The sequence below is a fragment of the Pelodiscus sinensis genome, chromosome 5 (genome assembly GCF_052426305.1).
Source record: "Pelodiscus sinensis isolate ZL-2025 chromosome 5, ASM5242630v1, whole genome shotgun sequence".
Classification (NCBI taxonomy): Eukaryota; Metazoa; Chordata; order Testudines; family Trionychidae; genus Pelodiscus; species Pelodiscus sinensis.
In genome coordinates, this window is record NC_143056.1 from 90,801,732 (window position 1) to 90,822,843 (window position 21,112).

Consider the following 21,112-nt stretch of genomic DNA (forward strand, 5'->3'; position numbering starts at 1 on the left):
TCATGATAATTATTGTTTTCCTTAAAGCCCAGCTGCTGGAGCCAAGTGGACATGTGATCATTGCAGGCTTCTTTCTTAAAGAAAATGCAGGTTTTTAGCTCTCCTGGTTGTGGAGAAACCTTCAAAATGTGAACCCAGTGTATTCTACAGGCTCAAAAGGCAGCAGGCAAATTAAAAAAACAAATGTATTATTTTACATAATCATATGGTTTTAAAGCTAATCTCATGAGTTTTGGTGATCCTGATTTTTTTATTTTTGTACATTTGGGAATGACAATCCTTTTTTGATCTTGCCTGAAGAAGGGAATATGATGAGTAATTCCACTAAAACCAGTGGAGTTACCCAGATGTTGAACTTGTATTTGTGATATCAGAATTAGGTCACTGACTTCAGAGAGACAACTCATGTGAGTAAAACTAGCTGTATTTTGCCCTATGTATTACAGCCTTTTTAGTTTTTGTGTTAAAACCACAGGAGTGAAAATAACATACATTTCTTACAGGTATCACATTGTGAAGCTCAGGGCAGGGGGTTGGTGTGTGGGAGAGTTCAGGGATGGGGTATAAGGAAAGGGGGGTGGCTTAGAGTAGGAGGGGTGTGTGTGTGTGTGTGTGTGTGTGTGTGTGTGTAGGGTTGCCAGGTGTCCGGTTTTGAACCGGGCATTTCAGTATTTGAGCTTTCTGTTCAGGAAACAAACTGAGAAAATATAAATGTCTGGTATTTTCTAAATAAGATGTAAAGTAGATTGTAATGTAATGTCAAGTGTGTCCGGTATTTTTGTCGAAACCATTTGGAAACCCTGCGCATGTTTGTGTGTAGGGGGCAGTGCAGGGGTGAGAGCTCGGAGTTGGGGCGACCCTGATCATGATTGGTTACCCTGCCTCATGCAGCTCTTGTTTCTGGCCAAATGGGAGCTGTGTCTGTGGAAGCCGTGCCCACAAGCAAGGCAGTATGTAAAGACCTCAGCCGTTCCCTCCCTCCCAGGAGTCACACATTGCAGGGATGGCATGTGCCTCTACAGGGCTAGCAGGACAGTTTGGGCGCCCATCACTGCCGGAGGGAGCACGCACGCCATCTGCAGGGCCCCCAACCAGCCATTTACTTACTGTTATGGTGTATCCATGAGCACTGGCCTGCTTTCACCTTTGCTCATAAGATTCTAATATATGCTACTGGAAGGGTACTGGGATATGAGGGTCTGAGGAGAAAAAAGTTTTAAGATTATAAGTCTAAAAATGGATGAGATTCTCTATCAAAGAATTTTGTGTTTAGTGATATTTTCAGTTTCAAAGCTATGGATTTAATTGTATTTTCCTTGTGCCTGATTGATATGCTGAGCCAAACAATGTAAAGATTTATTGTGGGGTTGTTGTTTTTGTTTGTTTTCTGTAAAACGAATTTCACTTATATGATTTGTTTTCTTATTAGGCTCATTGCATACCCTTTCACTTCAAGCAGAAAAACCAGGCACCTTGAGAAGTAACAAGCATCAGTTTATCTTGTGGTTTCCACAGTCATTTCATGCATTTCTGTTTACTCTTTCGTAAAGACAAAAGATAAGGCAGCTGGAATTTTTTTTTTAAAAATTCAGTGTATTGCTTCAGTCCAGCAGTCAGACATACATCTGTTTTGAAGATCAGTAAAAACCATTGGTCATCTTGGGCTTTCCCTTTGTTGCTTTTCTAAACCCATGACTGACCGAAATGGGAGCATGTTTTGCATAGACAAATTTGTCTTGTATACACTTTCAGAGGTTTGTCTCTTCTGGCTGTTTTCACATGAGGAGATGAGTTTTAGATCAAATTTTGAGGTTTTCTTATTTATCTAACTTTTGACATACAAAAATATAAAATTAGTACCACAGTTAGGCTTTGTCTAGACTGCAGGCTTCTTTCGGAAGAAGCTTTTCCAGAAGTGATCTTCTGAAAAAGCTTCTTCCGAAAGAGAGCATCCACACTGCGAAAGCACATTGAAAAAGCAATCTGCTTTTTCGAAAGATAGTGTCCACAGTGAGTGGACACTATCTCGCATGTAAGCTGTGATTATTATGGGCGGAATGGCCACCAGGACACCTGTGCTTTTTTCTCTTTTCTTTTCTTGCAAAAGAGCTCCCTCTTCCCCATCCACACACACCTTTTTCTGAAAGAGCCCTTTCGGAAAAAGTCTTCTTCCTCATCGAAAGTTTTACCAATGTTAGAAAAAACCTTCTGTCCTTTCAATTTTCTTTCAAAAGAATGTGATTGCTGTGTCGATGCAATTGACTTTTTTTCTGGAAAAAAAAACCCTCTGGAGCGTAGACATACCCTTACAGAGCAGTACAAGGCACAGGACACTCAAAACATGGTTTTCTACCACTATATTTCTACCACTATAAAACATGGTTTGACACACTGCCTCTATATCATCTATATAACTGCTGCAATACCTGTTCTGTTCTTATCTGATTCTTAGATCATGCTCATCAGTGTGGCATCAGTGTGTGTGCACATAACAATGAATGGCAAGTTTTTATAAAGCCTTAATTTTGTACAACCATAAGGGATCCATTTCTCTGCTGCCTTGCACCTCTTGGAGTCGTTAGCTATGCAAAATGGGTGTAAAAATATTCAACCAGTCCAAATGGCATATACATTTGTCCTTTCTTTGTAGGAAATGCAAAGCAAGGGAGAGTCTGATTCAATATATTTTAAAAATATTTCTTTGTCAACTGTTATTTTTGATGTTTATCTTAAGGTAAGTGCTGGGGGAATCAAACACATTTATGATATTTTGGGTAAATAGCTAATTAGGCAAAGAAAGTATTAGCAATACTTACCTAAGAAATATGAAGGGCACAATTAGGAATAAACATATTACTAGCACTATCTACCTGAGAATCAGCTTGGTGTTTTGGGGTTTGGTTTAATTTTGTATTCACCTAAGCATCATTCACTGAGGTGTCCTTGAAATGAACCAGTGAGTAGACTCCTGTTAATAATTAACATGCAAGTTTAAGCCTGAGTTTCTGTCTGCCTCAAACTATTAATAATGCTCAAACTATAAATAGTTTCTCAAACTATTAATAATGCTGATCAGGGGATTTTCAACTGATTACCAAATATTGAGTATAACTTAATAGCCTGCAAATTGCAGAAGTGTCCAGGAAATAATCACATAGACTATCATCCTTCCCATTCATGATGGTGACACCCCCTTCTTCTCCAGTTGGCAATCACAAAACATCATTGCAGCAACCATTACAGCAACCACTGCAACTGCATATCACAAAATCTAATGTTAAGGAAAGGTTTCAAGTGTATTTTAGCATCACTTAATGTGACTTAGCAAATGAGAGCAGAAAGGACAAAGAAGAGTAAATTATGTGGGAGGCTGAGGCCCAGAGCAAACCACAAATGTTTCTGTTTTGGAGGAAACATTTGTGGTATGTCTAGATTAGCATTTACATATGCATTGGGTAGCTCAAGTAAAATGGCAGTTAATTAACTCAAATTACAATAGGACCACAAACTTTAGTCTAGATCCATTGTGGGCTGTGGCTTAGAGCCACAATCTAACCCTTTGTTTACAACTAGCTAATGCAAGTAAACTTCTTTAGATGAGATCTAAAGTTCATTACTTTCAGTGGTCAAACTCTCATTGACTCTTATGGCATCAGGAAGGGAAAACATGCAATCAGTTGTTTGTTCATAGACCTTGTTTTCCTTGAACTGTAAAAACTGGTGCAGAAAGCATGCAAGCCCTGTATGGACTAAAAGGCAGATAAAAAAATTAATCTGCCTCTCTTGAATATCTATATCTATAGATAGGGACATAAAGCTATATATATATGAGATTCTGTTCTGTTTGACTAGATTCTCTATGTGGTTTGTTTGTTGGAGGGATTTATATATTTAAACTCCCTCCAACAAACAAACCAAGCAGAGAATCTGGTCAAATGGAATTTCTGCCAAGAATATATTTCTTTTCATCCTAGTTATAATCTTTAAAAGATTGGAAACATTGACTCAATCTCAACTATAATGATTCAGAGCTCTGTTCTAATAATAGGCATTCTGGGGCTCCCTACTACAGCAGCTAATCATTCACTCACCACGTTAGAGCAATAACATTATATTGGGATGCAGATATGCACAACCTTCGCCAAAAAACAGAATGTGGATTTATATAACACTTTTTTTGTGCTCGAATCCCAACACACTTTGAAAATGAACTTGGTCACCCTCATTTTTTCTGTTTGCTGGAAGCTGATCGTAGGGTTGCCACGTGTCTGGTATTGACCCAGACAGTCTGATAGTTTTGTCCCCTGTCCGGTAAAAAAAAAAAAAAAATCAGAAAATACCGGACACCTAAAATGTCCGGTATTTTCTGACTTTTTTCCCTGCCAGGAGGTGAAAATACCAGGTGCTTACCTCATTCCGCAGGGGAGCTGTCTGGCCCAGAGCAGGAAGACAAGATGGCAGACAGCTGCTGACAGCCTGTTACGGCCCAAAAGCCTGAAAAGCATTTCTTAAAGGGGCTATGCTTTTTAAAATTGTGTGTGTGTGTGTGTGTGTGTGTGTGTGTATAATATAGATATACATTTAAATTAAAAAAACACAACATGGGTCTCCCCGCTTTTTTTTTTTTTTTTGACTCAACAGAATTTTTTCCCTGGTGGTTTTCTTTGGGGGAGAGGGATGTTCTGTATTTTTGGTTAAATCATCTGGCAGCCCTAGCTGATCCACTTCCACTCTTCACATAGACCTCATCTCAAAGAGGGAACAGTCAAAGATTATTTTTGGCTAAATTAATCTACTGCAACTCTTCCTAAGCCTTCAGCTTTTGCACTGTTTTATTTGGTGGGGTTGTGGGCACAGCAGTGTGTTCACAGGGCAAGATTAGAGACAACATTTGAAAGCAAAGGGCATGGAATGAGAAAGAAAGATGTGGGAGGCAGCAAGGAAGGAGATTCTATGCATGAACACCAAAGTGAATAAATTTAGTTCCATTTTGTTTAGAGTTCAGATGCAATGCAGGCTGTGGTGGAAAACAATGCTCCAAACTGAGCTACACCTGAAGAAAATAATTTAGGGTACTGGGGAAAAATATGTAACAGGTACCAACCTCTTTTTGGCTATGCAAAATGCAATGACGAGAGTGAGACTGTCAGAGCTCATAAGACAAAATAGATGAAAGGAAAAAAAGTAAAGGGGAAAATAAAGCAGTCAGCAATGAGCAGAATAGTAAGGAGGAAATGGGGGGAAAATAATCATATTTAGCAAAACATGAAAACACTGATTGGAAATAGGCTGAATTGGGTTAGCTGTGTTTTGTGATTAGACTTATTGACAGGAATAAAAACATGAACCTGTAATAGTTTCAGACTAATCTGGGACGTTCTTCCTGTATCACGCATCAGCCAATCTCCTCCAAACCATTTGAAACAAACCTCACTCACTATGCCTGCAGCATTTGTGAAAAACAAGGTCCTAGGCTCCCCATCTTCTCTGTTGCACATGCCGTGAGGCATACATTTTTATCGCTATTCATCTTAATTTTGTATCATTGAGTTTGCTCAGTTTTATTACATGCATTTTTTTTAGTTGTTTTATAAGGTGTATGCATCATCTAGCAATCTCTCTTTTGCAAGGAGAGACCTCCTCGGGCTATTTCTCTTACCGTGGTATTTTTTGATGTACTTTAAATTTCTGTTCCAAGCTGTCTGGAATATTTTTCTTTCTTGATGTTGAAAGTTAATGTTCAGTTTGTTTTAACTTATCCAGGGCTTGTATTTTCATTATATGTAAGAAATTCCATGTCATACTTAGGTGATAGAGATGCAGTCGTGTTAATCTGGTCTAGTTGAAACAAAAGACAGGACTATGCAGCACTTTAAAGACTAACAAGATGGTTTATTAGGTGATGAGCTTTCGTGGGCCAGACCCACTTCCCCACGTCTGAGGAAGTGGGTCTGGCCCACGAAAACTCATCACCTAATAAACCATCTTGTTAGTCTTTAAAGTGCTGCATAATCCTGTCTTTTGCTTCCTAATTAGAAGGTGGCACAGATTTTGTTGAGCTCCTCTCCTCTCCACTTCTTGGAAGTAATCAGCTGCTGGAGTCCATGTACATATTCCTCAAATCATCATAGAAGGTACTCTGTAAATCTAAGTTTGTCAGTAGTGAGCACTGATAACCCTTGTATTTGGGTTCATCTGAGAAATACAAAGTGTTCCACATAACGGAAACAAGTGTAGTTTTCTACCTGACATTAGCAACATTGTGAAAGTAGGTCCCAATCTTAGAATACTAAATGATTAGGACAAGAACCAATGGGCTTAAACTGCAACAAGGAAAAACTTCCTAACTCTCAAGGGGGTTAAATACTGGAATAAATTGCCTATGCAAGTTGTGTAATTTCCATCATTGGAGATTTTTAAGGAGACGTTACACAAACATCTGTCTGGGATATTCTAGATGGTGCTTGGTCCTGCCGTGAGTGCAGGGGCTGGAGTCTGACCTCTCGAGGTCCCTTCCAGTTTTAGTATTCTATGATTAAGTGCTGAATAAGAGAAGAAGCTAGCCTCTCTGCCTCACCAGAGCCTTGGTTGGCTAGAGATGAGGCAGGAAGTTCCATACCTACTTTCAGCTTTCCTTGTATTGGAAGATAGGAAAATGCAGGACAATGTAGCACTTTAAAGACTAACAAGATGGTTTATTAGATGATGAGCTTTCGTGGGCCAGACCCACTTCCTCAGATCAAATAGTGGAAGAAAGTAGTCACAACCATATATACCAAAGGATACAATTTAAAAAAATGAACAAATATGAAAAGGACAAATCACATTGCAGAACAGGAGGGGGATGTGGGGAGGGGGGAGGAAGGAAGGAAGGTAAGTGTCTGTGAATTGATGATATTAGAGGTAGGGAGAGTGGGATGTTTGTGAGTTAATGGTATTAGAGGTGATAATTGGGGAAACTGTCTTGGTAATGGGTGAGATAGTTCAAATGTTTGTTAAGTCCTTGTTGGAAAGTGTCGAATTTTAACATGAATGACAGTTCAGAGGATTAAGCTGCTCTGCAAGAGACAGTATAGTCAAGACATGTGCTATGAATACAGGAATAGGACAGGCTGGAGCCTGAATTCTTGGGCTGGGAGATAGTGCCAGGGAGAACAGTATGTGTATGCAACTAATGGAGGCTTAGACTGCATTGCATGCAAAAACTGGCCACTGTCCAAAGGGAAGGAGAGGCCAGAACCTGAAATGAAGAGCCAAGGTTGGAGGAGCTTTTATGAATAGTTTGTTATTGATGGAATGGGAGCTCCTTTGTAAGCCATTTTGAACTTGTTTTTATTATCCTCAAAGCAACCCTTTCATTTAATGTCAATATAGTTCTTGCGTTGATTCTGTTAAAGGTGTTGGATTGATGCTTGACTTTTCGTGGCTCTCCAAAAGTTGCAGTGTTGCCAACTCTCAATTTTATCATGAGTTTTACAATATTTGGTTGTTTTCTTAAAGCCCCAGATTTTGGAGTAACGTGAATAAATGAGAATTCCAACTTTAATTTACAATAAAAGTAGGTTCTTAGCTGTTGTGGTTGTAGAAAAAAAATTGCAAATCATGACACATGTACATATTAAAATAGAAAATCAGAAGGAAAAAAACATAACCCAAAATGTATTTTTCTTAAATACCCTGATTCTGGGGTTCTTACCAATGGTTTATAACTAATGCTTTAGGTTAGCAGTACTTAAGTTGTGCATGGATTTTCTGTGCCAAGGCAGGTGGTTGGAATTTAGAATAACCTGTATGTAAGAAGGGATCATACACCACGACATTTGCAAACATATGATTGAAAGTAGCATCTAGCAGAATCATTCTGTGAAAATGGAATGTATTATCTATACAGCTATAGAGTCCCAGAAGATGCTTGGGGATTGTTCTCCAGTGTGCTGATCATGCCATTGATACCTACCGTCTTGCTTTCAGGGGCTCCCACCACTCTGTCCTGCTGGGCTATATCCTCTGATCTCTTCCAAACAAGGCACAGAGTTGAGGTTAATGCCCCTCTAAAGAGCAATGCAGCCACTGAATCACTTCACTTCAGCTTTGATAGAACATAGTTCTAGGGCAAGCACCAAGGAAATCAACCCCCAAAAGGGATCAAAACCCGAAATATATCCATCTTTGTGTAAAAGTTTTACAAAAGGAAAGCTCATGTGGATGTTTTTCCTCTTTATCAATGAAAGAGAGATATGCATGCTGGCTATTCTCTCGCAGGTAACAGTTATTTATACTAGGCCTAATAGTAAACAAAAGTATTTTTATTAAATACAAACAGTAGGATTTAAGTGGTTGGAAGTGAAAACAGACAGATGAAAATAAGTTACTAAGTTACTAAAATGAAAAGAAAATGCATAGCTAGTTCTAATTCACTAAAAAATGTGTTGTAAGTAGATTCTTACCCTAAAGAGCTGTTCTTATTTTGGGCATGATCTTCAAGTCAAAGATGATCTTTTACATTGACTTGGATCTCCAGCACTTTGTGTCCTTTCAGGGTTTTCTAGGCCAACCGAAGACAAAGGGCTAATAGCTTCCCATCACTTAAATAGACTTTTTCCGAGGGTGGGAATCCTTTGTTCTACATCATCCCTTCCATGGAAAAATGCCAGGGTCAAAATGGAATCCCAGTTCCAGGTGGTATGGTCACATGTCTTACTAGTTTAATTACCTTTGAGTTTACAAGATAAACGGGGCTATTTACAAGTTATGTTGATCACCAGATTATTAAGGCTTCAAGGGAGACACCAATAATGAGTCTCATTAGCACATTTAAAACTATAAACAATCTCATACTGCATATTTCTAACTTTACATACAAAAGTGATACATGCACCAAAATAGGATATACAAATCTAGTCTATAGTAACATTAAAATTGATAGGTTACATTAGGTTTTTTGTCTAAAGCATCTGAGTTATGCATATATGTATTCTTAAGCCAATTTTCATAAAGCAAGGGGAGAGGGTACCATCACAGAATAATAATGCCTTTCTTTCTGTGCGCTGTACCTTTGAATTTCAAAATATTCACAGTGTGTTCAGATTTCAGCAGCCATTTTATTCTCGGTTCCTTACAGACCATCAAAGGTGACACACAAACTGTGCTCTCTCAGAAAGATTCTGATTTTCTTCTTCCTTGTTTTTTTTAATGTAAAATAAAAGGTGGTTCTGGTTGCAGGTGTTTGCTCTGTGGAAAAACACAGGAAGCTGGGATATTCACAGCATTCCTTGAAATTAATATTGACCTCATTTCACACTGATAATGGTTCATCAGAGTGTTGTTTTTATATAAGAAAAAGCAATGTTAAAAAGGGAATTAGTGCATTTATCTTTCAATGCACCAATATGTGCACATGATAGCCTTCCATTTCTATTTTATTCACTTTCCAGCTTTAGACTTTCTCTCTCTGTCCTGATACAAAAGCTTCAGAGGGGTAGCCGAGTTAGTCTGTAACAGGAAAAACTTAAAAAAAAAAACAAATAGCCTAGTAGAACTTTAAAGACTAACAAAACATGCAGATGGTATCATGAGCTTTTGTGGGCACAACCCATTTGTATCTCCTGATACAAAGTTAGAGTAAAATTAACTTCTGGATGGAATCCTTCACAGTTTCTGATTGTAATCTGGTTTCTTAGACCAGATGAAGAAATTACTTAGGTATGACTGCCTGTGTACATTTTATTTTGAAATACTTTCTGATATAGCTACAGAATCTGTCTGTTTTAAGGCCACAAATAAGAGAGAACAGAGTAAGCAAAAAAGTATGTTTTCATTAAATGAATTATATTAAGACATTGTCTTCTTAAAACTTAGCAAGTTGACCAATCCATATGAGCTGACTGTGACTGATATCTGTAATGGAGATGATGCATCTCTGCAGAGATCTCATCTGTGTTTTACAGTCTCGGGAAACTGTGAATACAATGCAATGCTGTCAGGTTATCAGCAGTTCTGACTAATCTATATTTGAGCATGGGAGGAGTAGGCAGCCAAATAGGTCTTTGAAGTGCATGGAACTGTCCAACTCTCAGACTGCTGATGTCATCCCAGGGATCATGGGGGAGATAAGCATGAGTAAAGCTGATGACTCAGTGCCGCATAATGAGGAGAACAAGGGAACACTGAAAGCTTTCAAAGATAATGCTCTAATAAACAACCAAAAATAAAAGGATAGGCTTGTAAATCCATTAAAGCAACAGATACCGCTTCAGCCATTATCAAGCCAAGGAGCAAGCATGGACAGGACATTGTGGAAATCTCTTCCTGTTTAATACTAGAGTTCCAGTCTCAGAGAAGATTGATGGAACCTGGACTCTATGGCTATGTCTACACTACCAGATTGTTTCGAAATCTGGTAACTCAAAATAATAACTCCCAAAATAGCTATTTCAAAATAAGCTTATTCCTCTTCACAAGCACAAGTTATTTCAAACTCTGATTGTTGTTTCAAAATAAGAGGAGGTATTTCGAAATGACTCCACATGGTAGACATTCCCTTAAAGTGTATATTCTATGCATAATCTGATCTGGCTCCGTTGTAATCAATGGGAATATTTTCACTTATTCAGTAGGAATTTGATCAGGCTCAAAGTGAGGGCTTCACAGCTGTAATTCTGGCATCCTAAATCACTCCTGAATTGCCTAGAACATTTCTGCCTGGGATTAATGGCCACTGCTACCCTGTAATTAACAGAGGGAGGGAAGTCAGGGCAAAATTTGGCCCTCCTGTATGTGTTTATAGCTTGATTATTTTAATGTACCAGAAAAAAATGGAATTTAAAGTTCTAAAGCCTGGTTAGGATCCTGACTGCATATCTCTCCCAGTGATTTCACAATGATTGCAATTGACTGATGTGCTTGATTTAGTAGCCCCCAGGTTTACATTATAGGGCCATGCAGAAAGGATGTTTTCAATGTGCAGTATTCTCTCTCTGCATTGGCAGAGACTCAGTATGAAGAGCTCCATGTAGAAATAGTAAAAAACAAAAATCAATATTTGAAATTTTAAATAAATATTTTGTCAAATTTTAAAATAATAAAAAAAGCCAGTCATTCTGGTTTTCAACCCACACTAGTTTCTACATGTACCACAAGGTCCATGTGTTGTTTTCTGTGAAAGGGAGTTGCTTTAGTGTTGGATTCTGGAGGCATAGGAGGGAGGACTATGTTATAGTTGTGCTCATTCTTAAGGAGTATGGATAAGTTCTTTTAAAACTATTGTTTATTATTTTTTGTCAAGTGCTCATAGCTCTGCAGGACTCAACGCATAGACAATACTGCCCTGTAGATGTTAAAAAAAAATCCATGGCTTTGTTTCAAATGTAGTAAGAGTATTTGTCTATTTTCTTTAGCTGTGCTTCATCAGTACAGTATGTCCCAATGTCAAGCATAGTTTTTAATTTCTGGAAAGTTATATTTGATTCAGCATGATATCACTGTGTTTTGTCTTTTTGAAAACATAAGGCAGAAAGAAAGGTATTAATTACTGAGCAACATTTTATGCACTGCGGCACTTTATGGTTTATGGTATATGGAATTCCACATTATGAATATGGGTAAAACAGGTGGTAGGCCTTTGTGTCTCGACAAGGGTCCTCTCTACAAATGCTGTCAGTATTCTCAAGGATAGCTCCTTAATTGGTGCCTCTGGCCCTATTGATCTGAGAGTGAAAGCAGAGACTTCATTACAATCACTAAATGGCTGGCTTCTGTTTTCCTCATCCATGGCAGAAAAAATGAAGCAAGTCATGCTTCAATAGCAGTTAGATTGCCCAATAATAGTTTCCCTTTCCTTTTTGCTACATAAAATACAGAACTATATAGTTGTCGTTTTCATATTTTCTCAGCAAACACATTGCTGCAATTTTTTTACTTCTTCAGACCCTTTTGTCCAACTGATGTTAATAAAGGTCAGTGGTGAACCTGATCCTGAGCAAATAGTAAAGGTGATTTAGCAGGGGGACTAGGGAAAAAACCACTGGTTACACCTGGGCCTGTGTTCTACAATGTTCTGAGTGACCCAAGTGACCTTTCAGGATCAGGTTTCATCTGAAGAAGTGAGTTGTGCCCACGAAAGCTCATGACACTATCTACATGTTTTGTTAGTCTCTAAGGTGCTGCAGGACCATTCGTTGTTTTTTAATTTTTTTCAGTTACAGACGAACATGGTTACTCCTCTGAGGCTTTCAGGTTCAGGTCTCTGTCACACAAGGACTACGCGGGAGCCTAGTGCTGACTTAGTATGGAATCCCCAAAGGGGGAAAATGGACCGTGACTTTGTCCCTTCTTTCACACCGGCCACTGGGGCAGTACTGGTGTGTGAAGATGAACTCATATTGTAGCTGTAAACTGGTTTGGAAGGGTAATGAAGCCCAGATTACTACTTTTATCACAGAAGGGCTGTGCGCTCCTTAGGCCTTTGTAGTTCATAGCTGTTCCATAACTCCCACCACTTTAACACAGGAAGTGAGTTACAGCTAACAGAAATTATTTAAGGCTGTAATATTGCTTACAGTGAGGCAGGGAGTTTATTGTTATACTTATTTTAACAGTTAGAAAATCCAGGAATGGAGTATTTAAGTGACTTACTTCAGATCTCACAACATGACAGTGGAAGAGCTGAGAATCGAACACCTGACTCAACTATCCTTTGTACTGTTTTTACTAGATCTCATTCTTTGCTACATATAGCAAGTTGGACTCCTCAGCAGTCATTTAATTCAATGCCACTTGAACATCATTTCTCCTTTATTATTAGAGTAGATTGTATGGTTGTCAAAATTTGTATTGAAGTTAATATTTCTGTAGCTGTGTGATGTTATAGTGTAAACTGTCTGACACTGGGAAAAACATTACACTGTTTTACACTTCTTCCCATTTTTTTTTTCAGCTGTAGAAGAACTTGGCTCAAACTTTAAAGAAAAATGTATTAATATAATTAAGGAATAACTTGGATAATTTATTTTAATTGGCTAAATGGCTAAGTGTGCTTGCTTAGGAGGAAGGTACATTTTTTGGAATGTGAGGATTCAGCTTTTCCTTCAATTGTATGACATGTAAGCAGTGTGGGAAAAAAATTGCATTGCACATGTATCTTGCTAGTTGGGGGTGTGGTGCCCTTATCATGACTGAAGCTTATTTACATTAGTGATAGCAAAGACAAAATGAGTGTCTCATGCTTAATTCAGTAGATAAGATGGTTCATATGCTCTGTGTGAAAAATCCTGATGGGAAAATCCTAGAGGTCAGACAGATCCTGTCTCAAACCCTGTCTTTATCCATGGCCTTGGGTGTTGCATGGAAGAGAGTGGAATGGGATTGTGGGGAGGAAGTGCTGAGGGAAAAGAACATTGAAAGGCTCTTTCCTACTAATAGTCTGACCACAACTCTCTCTTGGGTCCACAGTAGTTGTCTGCTTTCTGAGACTGGTCAGACTTGTTAAATATGGCAGGTCTAGATAATGAATGGATATGCACTATTTCACTTATTTATTTTGCCTTTCAGTGGCAATAACTTGATTGATGTAGCTCACAATGTCACTGGAAATATAAAGAGATGCCTGCTTATGAACATGCGGGTGTATTAATGGGGAAATTCAGGGCTAGCGTTTGGGGTTGGGAGCATAGGTGACTTTATGCTACATTTACATCCTTGCCAATATTGGGGACCGAGGGCAGCCAATTTGGCTCTTAAACATGTTAGAGAAACCATAGACACTTTATCAGCAGCCCTATGGTAGCCCTACCTTATGCTGGCAGATAGTGTGCCTGGATCACATTCTCTCCCAGTCCTGACAAGAATCAAGGATCTAGCCCTAATAGACCTAGCACCTTCAAGCAAAGACCAAAAGGTAATTAAATCAATTATGCCTTTTGTGCTGTTCTATTAGCCACGGTTGTAGAAATGCTTTTTTGCTATAAGTTCAAGTGATTGTAATTACGCATGTACCTGTGCTTCAGAAATGTTGTAGACTTCTGTCATCTCCAAAAAGCAAGAAACGCAGGGTTAACCATGGAGTTTCATTGTACAGTGGATGATCTACGTAAGGCTTGTTTCTGCCCTTTTTTATTACACTAAGGAAATCTTGCGTGTCCCTTACCCTTTCTGAAATTGATGGGGCTATCAACATGTGTAAGAGTTTTCTTGGAACAGTTCCACAGGGCTAGTTGGGACTACATTGGCACAGCTGTGCCTCCATTGTGTGTCTGGTGAAGACACGTAATCCTGATGTGAGAGCACTCTCCCGTTGACATAATTATTCCAGCTCAATGAGAGCTGGAAGCTGGATAGTCAGGAGAGCATGTACCACTGAAGATATGTCTACACCAGGGGCGAGGATACTTTTTTGGGCTGGGAGGCTGCTGACCCACAGAAAAATCACTCAGGTCCACACACGAGAGAGAAGCAAGAAGCAAATCAAACAAACAAACCCCTCACTGATGTGGTCCCCGACTTGGAAGGAGAAAGACACTTTCCATATTCCCCTTGCACACCAGAGCCTTGGGGGGCCCAGGCTAGTAGATTTTCTGTGCTTCAGCCCTGCATGGAGTTGGCAGGTGCTGGAGCACCAGCACAGGCTCCCCAGTGGTAGGAGGGAGCACCAGCGCAGGCTTCCCAATACTGGGAGCAGGGAGGAGCTCTGAGCCTTGGAGGCTGGATCCAGGCAAACAGGAGGTGGCCGCATTCAGTCCTCTGGTCTTAGGTTCCCCACCCCTGGTCTGCACTAACAAGTTTTGTTGACAAAACTTATGTTGACACCCAAAAGTTGACAAAGCAAAAATTGCCAGAGAGTGTTCATGCTTGCTCACTCTTTCAACAGATCATGTCCACGCCAGGTCAGCAGCAGCAGCAGTGAGAGCAATGCCCTGAGGATATGTATCCCACAGGGCAATATCGTAGGAAGGCAAAGCTGATCACTGAGTCTGTCTGCCACTGTGTTTGCAGTGCAGGACAGAGCAAGGGCATTCCAATGATCTGCTCTTTGTTTGCTCCCCAAAAGAGCACCTCACTCAGGTGTCAGATACTTCCCAGAGTTTTGAAAGGAGAGGGGTGCATGCCTGCAGTGCAATTGAGATAAAAACACTGAGCAGAGATTCCAGGGCAGGCAGGCATTGTGGGATACTGGCAGAAGACTGTCCTGTCAACAAAACAAACAGCAGTGTCTACACTAGCTCTTTGTCAACAATAAAGGTAGAGGAAAAGAAAAAAGTCATGGGGTGTAAGATTTTTGTCATTGAACCTCGGTGTTCTTCCCAACAAAAGTTGTTTTCCCAAGTATATGCAAAAACCCAGTTTTTTGGCAACAAAGCTTTGTAGTGTAAACAAAGCCTGATTTAGTGATGGTGTGGACAGCACCAAAGTCATTGTAACTTGTGTAACGTGCGGGGGGGGGGGGGAGGAGGAGGAGAGGAGAGTGTGGCTTTTTCACACTCTTGGGTAATGTAAGTTTCATTGATGTACGTGGTTGTATAGACAAGCCCATAGCTAACTAATGGAGTTTCATTCTAAAATCAGAACTGGATTTGTTTTCTTAGTTTACAATCAGATAGCAAACTGAACACAGCATCTTTGAAGGGCACATTCCAGATTTTTGTACAAATGAATACAAATTTTGAACTGGATTTCATTTCACATTGTTCAAATCAGAGGCATTTTTGCAAAACGGGATTTTTTTGGACAAGGAGATTTTAATCAAAAAGTTATCTAAATGGTTATTGATATCTCTCACTTATCATCCTGGTTCAAGTGAAAAAAATTGTCATTGTTTTCAGTCATTTTGATATACATTTTGATCAATATATTTAATAAAAATTGAAAAAGCCACAACATTTTCTGCAGTGGATTTTTGGATAATCTTGAGAATATTCTGCTCCCTATAATGCCGCCTCTGTTTAGAAAAATATATGATTTTTTGACCCTAACCCCCTTTTAATTCCAAAAATAGTGAACCAGCCATAAAATATACATAAAGGATATTAAAAAAGAGCAATAACAAAATGTTCTATTTGTTAAGCAGTAATCATAAATGACATAGTGATGTGATAAAAAGCAAAAGTCACTATGACAAATTTAGTATTGTAGAATTATATGCAGTGGCCAAAGAACAAGCAGCTATCATACATATTTTTTCTTAGCCAAACAATGGATTATTAGTTAACGGATTTCCCTGAGCTTTTCTTGTAGTAAATGCTATACAGGCAATGATTGCATATGCTGAATTCATTCATAATGTCTCCAACATCTGTTTCCTCCTGTTTTCCCTACAGTTTTATTCAAAGAGCAATGGAAGCTAGAATTATATCTCATTAGGGTGTTTTGTATGCTGGAGTCATACATACTTCATGTCACTGAAGACCCACAAGTGAATAACAAAAGTATAGTTTAGCATATTAATAAGGATGTTTAGATGCCCATTAGAGGTGTAAACAATGTCTCTGTAGGAATGCAGTGAGTGGAAGGAGCTAATGTTTTGCTGTGTCATCATGTGCAAAATCAAAGTTATAAAAAAGCTTCTGGGAAACCCTCTTATGCATTATTTTTAGATAAATCAGTTGTAAGCATGTGTCCTCTGCCTTCTTTCCCTTTTATCTTAAGAGCTGTATGTGAAAGGTGCCTTTGAGATCAGTGCTCTCCAAGGGATGCCATTGGGGGGGCAAGGGGTCATCCAAGGATTTTACCAACTTGAGTTCAAATTGTAACTCTTTCACTTTGTCAGGAGAACCTGACTGAGAGGTGGGAGGATGAAAGGTAGTTCTCAAGTCATACTTTTTGATAGGGTTGACAGGTATAGCAGGTATTTATTTGTTCTGTCAGTGTCCTATGGATAAGAACTTGTCTGCCCAACTGTTGGTTTGAATTCAAACCAGTTTGTTAAAGAAATGTGTCTAACTGCAAAATGTATTTTTCTGTGAGATAGTAGACTGATTCATTTTTGCTCATTAAAAAGGTAATGGGGATGGTATAGAATTTGTACTGCGTCATTGGTAGCGTCACATTGTCTGAATAACATTTCTGACAGGCAAACTGAGAACTTCCTCCCCCTCCATTCAGCATGCCATAGCTGGCTATGTCACATACATTTTGTAGTTACACATATCATCATGCTGAAAATCTGCCACTTAAATCCCTACCCATCCATCCTCTGGACATATTCTGGCCTCTTCCTGGCTCCTGTTCACTGCCATGGCACATAGACGGGGCTACAACTTGCTGCCAGCTGGATCCCCTTGGTATGTATTGTGCTTCTCCTCTCCTTCTCCTCCCACCCCAGCAAAGGGGGCAAGCTGGGAGTGGGAGGAGAGGTTGTAAGTCACTCCAAGACACAGAGGTTGTGCTGAATGAGAGCGTCTGTGACCAGCTGTACTAGTTACATTGTGGGTTGATTCAGCCCTTAGGACAGCTCCGAATCCTAAGAGCAAAGATGTCTTAAAGCTGCTTTTTTTTGCCCCCTTGTTTTCCCTGGGCTGGACCTTTTGTGCTTCCCGGAAGCAAAATACAAAATCTCCAGATATGAGAGCTTGCCAGCAGCTAATATGCTGACAGAAGGACGTTTTGGTATGGGCGCTGTATGACTCCATGGCTTGGCAAGGCAAGCCCCCCAGCCCTGCCCATGCTCCCCACCACACACACTGTGGCCTGCTGGACCTTGCCCAGCCTCCTTTCCCCACCCCTGCAATGTGGCTGCTGGCCCTTGTTCCCTCCCTGCCCCAGGATAGCACGCTCCCAAGAGCTCAGCCACAACCCCAGCCCTAGAGCTTTGAAGAGCCAACAGGTGGCACTCCGGAGAGCCAGCGGGCAACACGTCCCCAGCTCTGGAGCTCTGGAGAGCTGGCAGGCAGCATGGCCCCACCTTCCCCAGCAGACATGGCATGGGGCTGGACATGGGTGGGGTCAGATGAGACAGTTGGGAAGGCAGTGCCTTCCCCCTAGGATACCCACCCTCCATGCATTTTAGTGTTTTCCTATATCAGTAGTATGGAAAGGACTAGGGATGTGAAGGGTTAATCGGTAAGCCTTACTCTTAACGGTGTTTAACTGGTTAGCCAATTAAATGGGATTTTACATCACTAGAAGGGGATAAATTAAAATCTGTTAAGTGAATGAACTAAAGGCACTGACTGTGAGATCTGCTATGATGCTCTCACATATTTTTTTAACTCGTTTGGCTTCACATCCAAGCTTCTTTCTAGCCATGTAATTCATTCATTCATTCATTCATTCATTCATGGGCTTGTCAGCAAGTTATTGTTTCTGCTCTTGGCCCTCCTTAAAACCATACATCTTATTTTCAAACTCTCCAATAAGCTGTGACCCCCTTCTGCTTTTAACTGTTGTATGTTTCAACAGCATGTTCACTTAGAAAGCTGGCTGGGAAGATTTGCCTGTGTTGCAAGTGCTTTGGTCCATGTTCTCACAAAGTGAAGGGGAAAACATCCTTTATCCTCAAGAAAGGATTTAATTTTACTTCTAATGTTCAAGAATAACTTGTTGAAATAATTTGTCTGTGTACATCTGTGCATCTCTTTCTTGAAGTGTAGCTATTAAGTCTGTCTGCCCTCCCTTCTCCCCCTCTCCCCCCCCCCCCCAAAAAAAAAGAACTAGGTAAATTTTTTGTGTTTAAGGGATAGAAAATGATTAGGCCCTTTTTGGCATGGGTTTTCATACACATCAATCAAATGTTTTGGGAGTAAAATAATATAGTACAGAGATAAATAATGCATGTAAAGACAGAGGAATGTGGATGCATAGGCACTGAAGAGAAGACATGGTCAGTTAGTTGAGAAGTGATTCTTTTCCTAGCAAAAATGTGCATACCCATACAAAATTATTTTGTAAATGTTCCTTTATTGATTCTGAAAATAGTTGGGCAACAGCAGTCTCCTGTTGCCAGTTGCATGCAAAATCTGTGGAAAGCGGTAATGTCAGAAGATGGCTTTCAACTAAGCATTCTCACCTAGCTGGATAAAATTTGTGCTCCCATTTTTATATTTGCAGTTTAATTGTGAGCATGGATTGCAACATTTACGTTTTTGGCCACCTGGCAAATAGTGCAGTTTGGGCCTGTAGTTGAGTTTTGCAGGTGCGTACACAGAAACTCAAGTTCCGTGGGTGTAAATTGTGTTCTGAAAAAGAGGCAGGGCTGCTTCTTATTGAAATATAGTCCCACTCTGTTTAATGGTAAAGCAGACCTTTCTTGAGCTCTAGAAAGTATGCTCTCTATCTAAAAATTATGTCTTTTTCCTAGGAAGTTACTTACAGGAGTTCAGATTATGCTCAGAGTGAGTAACTGATAATGTGAAGTAAGATTCATGGTCCAAGGTATATAATAGGACATGGAAAACAGAGCAGATTATACCCCTATTTAGGGATGGTAGTGTATAGATGTTATGATTAAGCAATAAACCTAGGCTTAATCCAAACAACTATACACACTCCCCCTCTCCCACTCCTGCTGCAGGCTCCTGTGGAGTCACCTGTCGTTGTCCCCCACCCATGCCGGTGGCTGCATCGCGGGGAGTGTCTTAAAATCTGGCTCACCGTGAGCACCAGATCACATGGCGCCACCTGCCCCTCCTCCCCCACACTGCTGCTTCTGATAGAGAGGCAGCAATGTGGGGGATAAGGGGACAGGCGGGAGTTGTTACACGCAAGAAGCCAGATTTTAAGCCAGCTCCTCATGCGTATCCGCTCCCACGGAGCTGCCTGCCCCTCTCCCCGTGCTGCTGCCTCTCATGAGTGGGGGAGGTGGGAGGCAGTATGTATGGGGAGCCGGTTTTTAAGCAGGCTCTCCATGTGTCCTGGTTTCACGGAGCAGCCTGACACTCCCCCCCTCCTGCCTCCCACAAAGGCAGCAAGTGCTGGTGCTCTGGAGGTGCCGTCTTAAAAGCAGGCACTTACAGGAGTTCAGATTATGCTCAGAGCCAGGAGCACACTGGCTGCCAACCTTGCCCTTTGGGAGTATTTTAGTAACCATGTAACCATTAACAATTTTTAAGGCTACATGATTACTAAAAAACGTGATATCTAACATCCCTACCCCCATTATACATTCTGAAAAAGGGTCTCTGCTGTCCTTGTGACAGTGTTTCTTCCACCCCAATCCTGCAGAATCCCTATTACATGAGCAAGGTCTGTATTGAGAAAGAGGGAGGGAACTGGGTGGCTCAGAGGCTGAGCCTAGGAGGTATCTGTTCACTCTCCAGATGCATGTAAGGCATTTCCATGCTCTTACCTTTTCTTTATAGCCGTTGCAGAGCTCCCGGGGGCTGCTGAGAGTGAAAGAGCCATGATGCCAAGGAGGCAGGTGTGCATTTACAGAGGGCTACCCTTAGTGCAGGGATGAAGGATTTTTGTTTTGCAGAACAGCTTTAATGTTCTGTGGACTCTTCGGGAGCCTCCATATTTGGGTAGAAGTAACACACCCTTTTCCATTTTGGGGGGCAAAGTCAGCTACCCAGTTCAGATGGCAGTGGGGGCATCCTTGCAACAATTTCACAGGAATTGCTATATTGGATCAGATTCAAGTTCCATATACAATAATCTGTCTCTGGCATTGGCTCATCAAGATGCATCGGAAGGTATATGAAAACCTTGCAGTATGACGGGGTGGACAATAATTTTTCATGGGGGGGGCCACTCCAAGATTTTGGTGAGTGGTCAAGTGCCGTCCTTTATGGAGCGGGTCTGGGACAGAGGTTATGTGCAGAAGGGAGCTTTGGATACAGGAGAGGGTGAGGGGTCTGAGGGAGTTTGGGTGAAGGAAGGGATTGTGACTTTGGGCAGGGGATTGGGGTGCAGGGTCGAGGAGGGGGGCTTAGTGTAAAAGAGGATTCTGGCCTGGAGAAGGGGCAGAGATGAGAGTGTACGGTCTGCGGGGAGTTGGTGTTGGGGTATGTGTGCCAGGGGCAGGCTCTGGCCGGGAAGTGTTTACCTAAGCAGCTCCTGGCCAGCAGCACTCTCAAGAAGGCTTCTCTGTCTGCCAGAAGCTCCCATCTGGCTGTTCCCTGTGGTACTCTGTGATACAGGGGAGCAGGGAGAGGAAGGCTTCACAGGCTGCCTCCATCCCCAG

At 40.8% G+C, this 21,112-nt stretch overlaps 1 protein-coding gene across 6 annotated transcripts in view; it reads left to right on the plus strand.

Moving 5' to 3' along the window:
* The window catches only part of NAV2 (neuron navigator 2), a 689,797-nt gene that overhangs the window by 365,789 nt on the left and 302,896 nt on the right, over positions 1–21,112 (plus strand). The gene's annotated exons all lie outside the window — the stretch shown is intronic.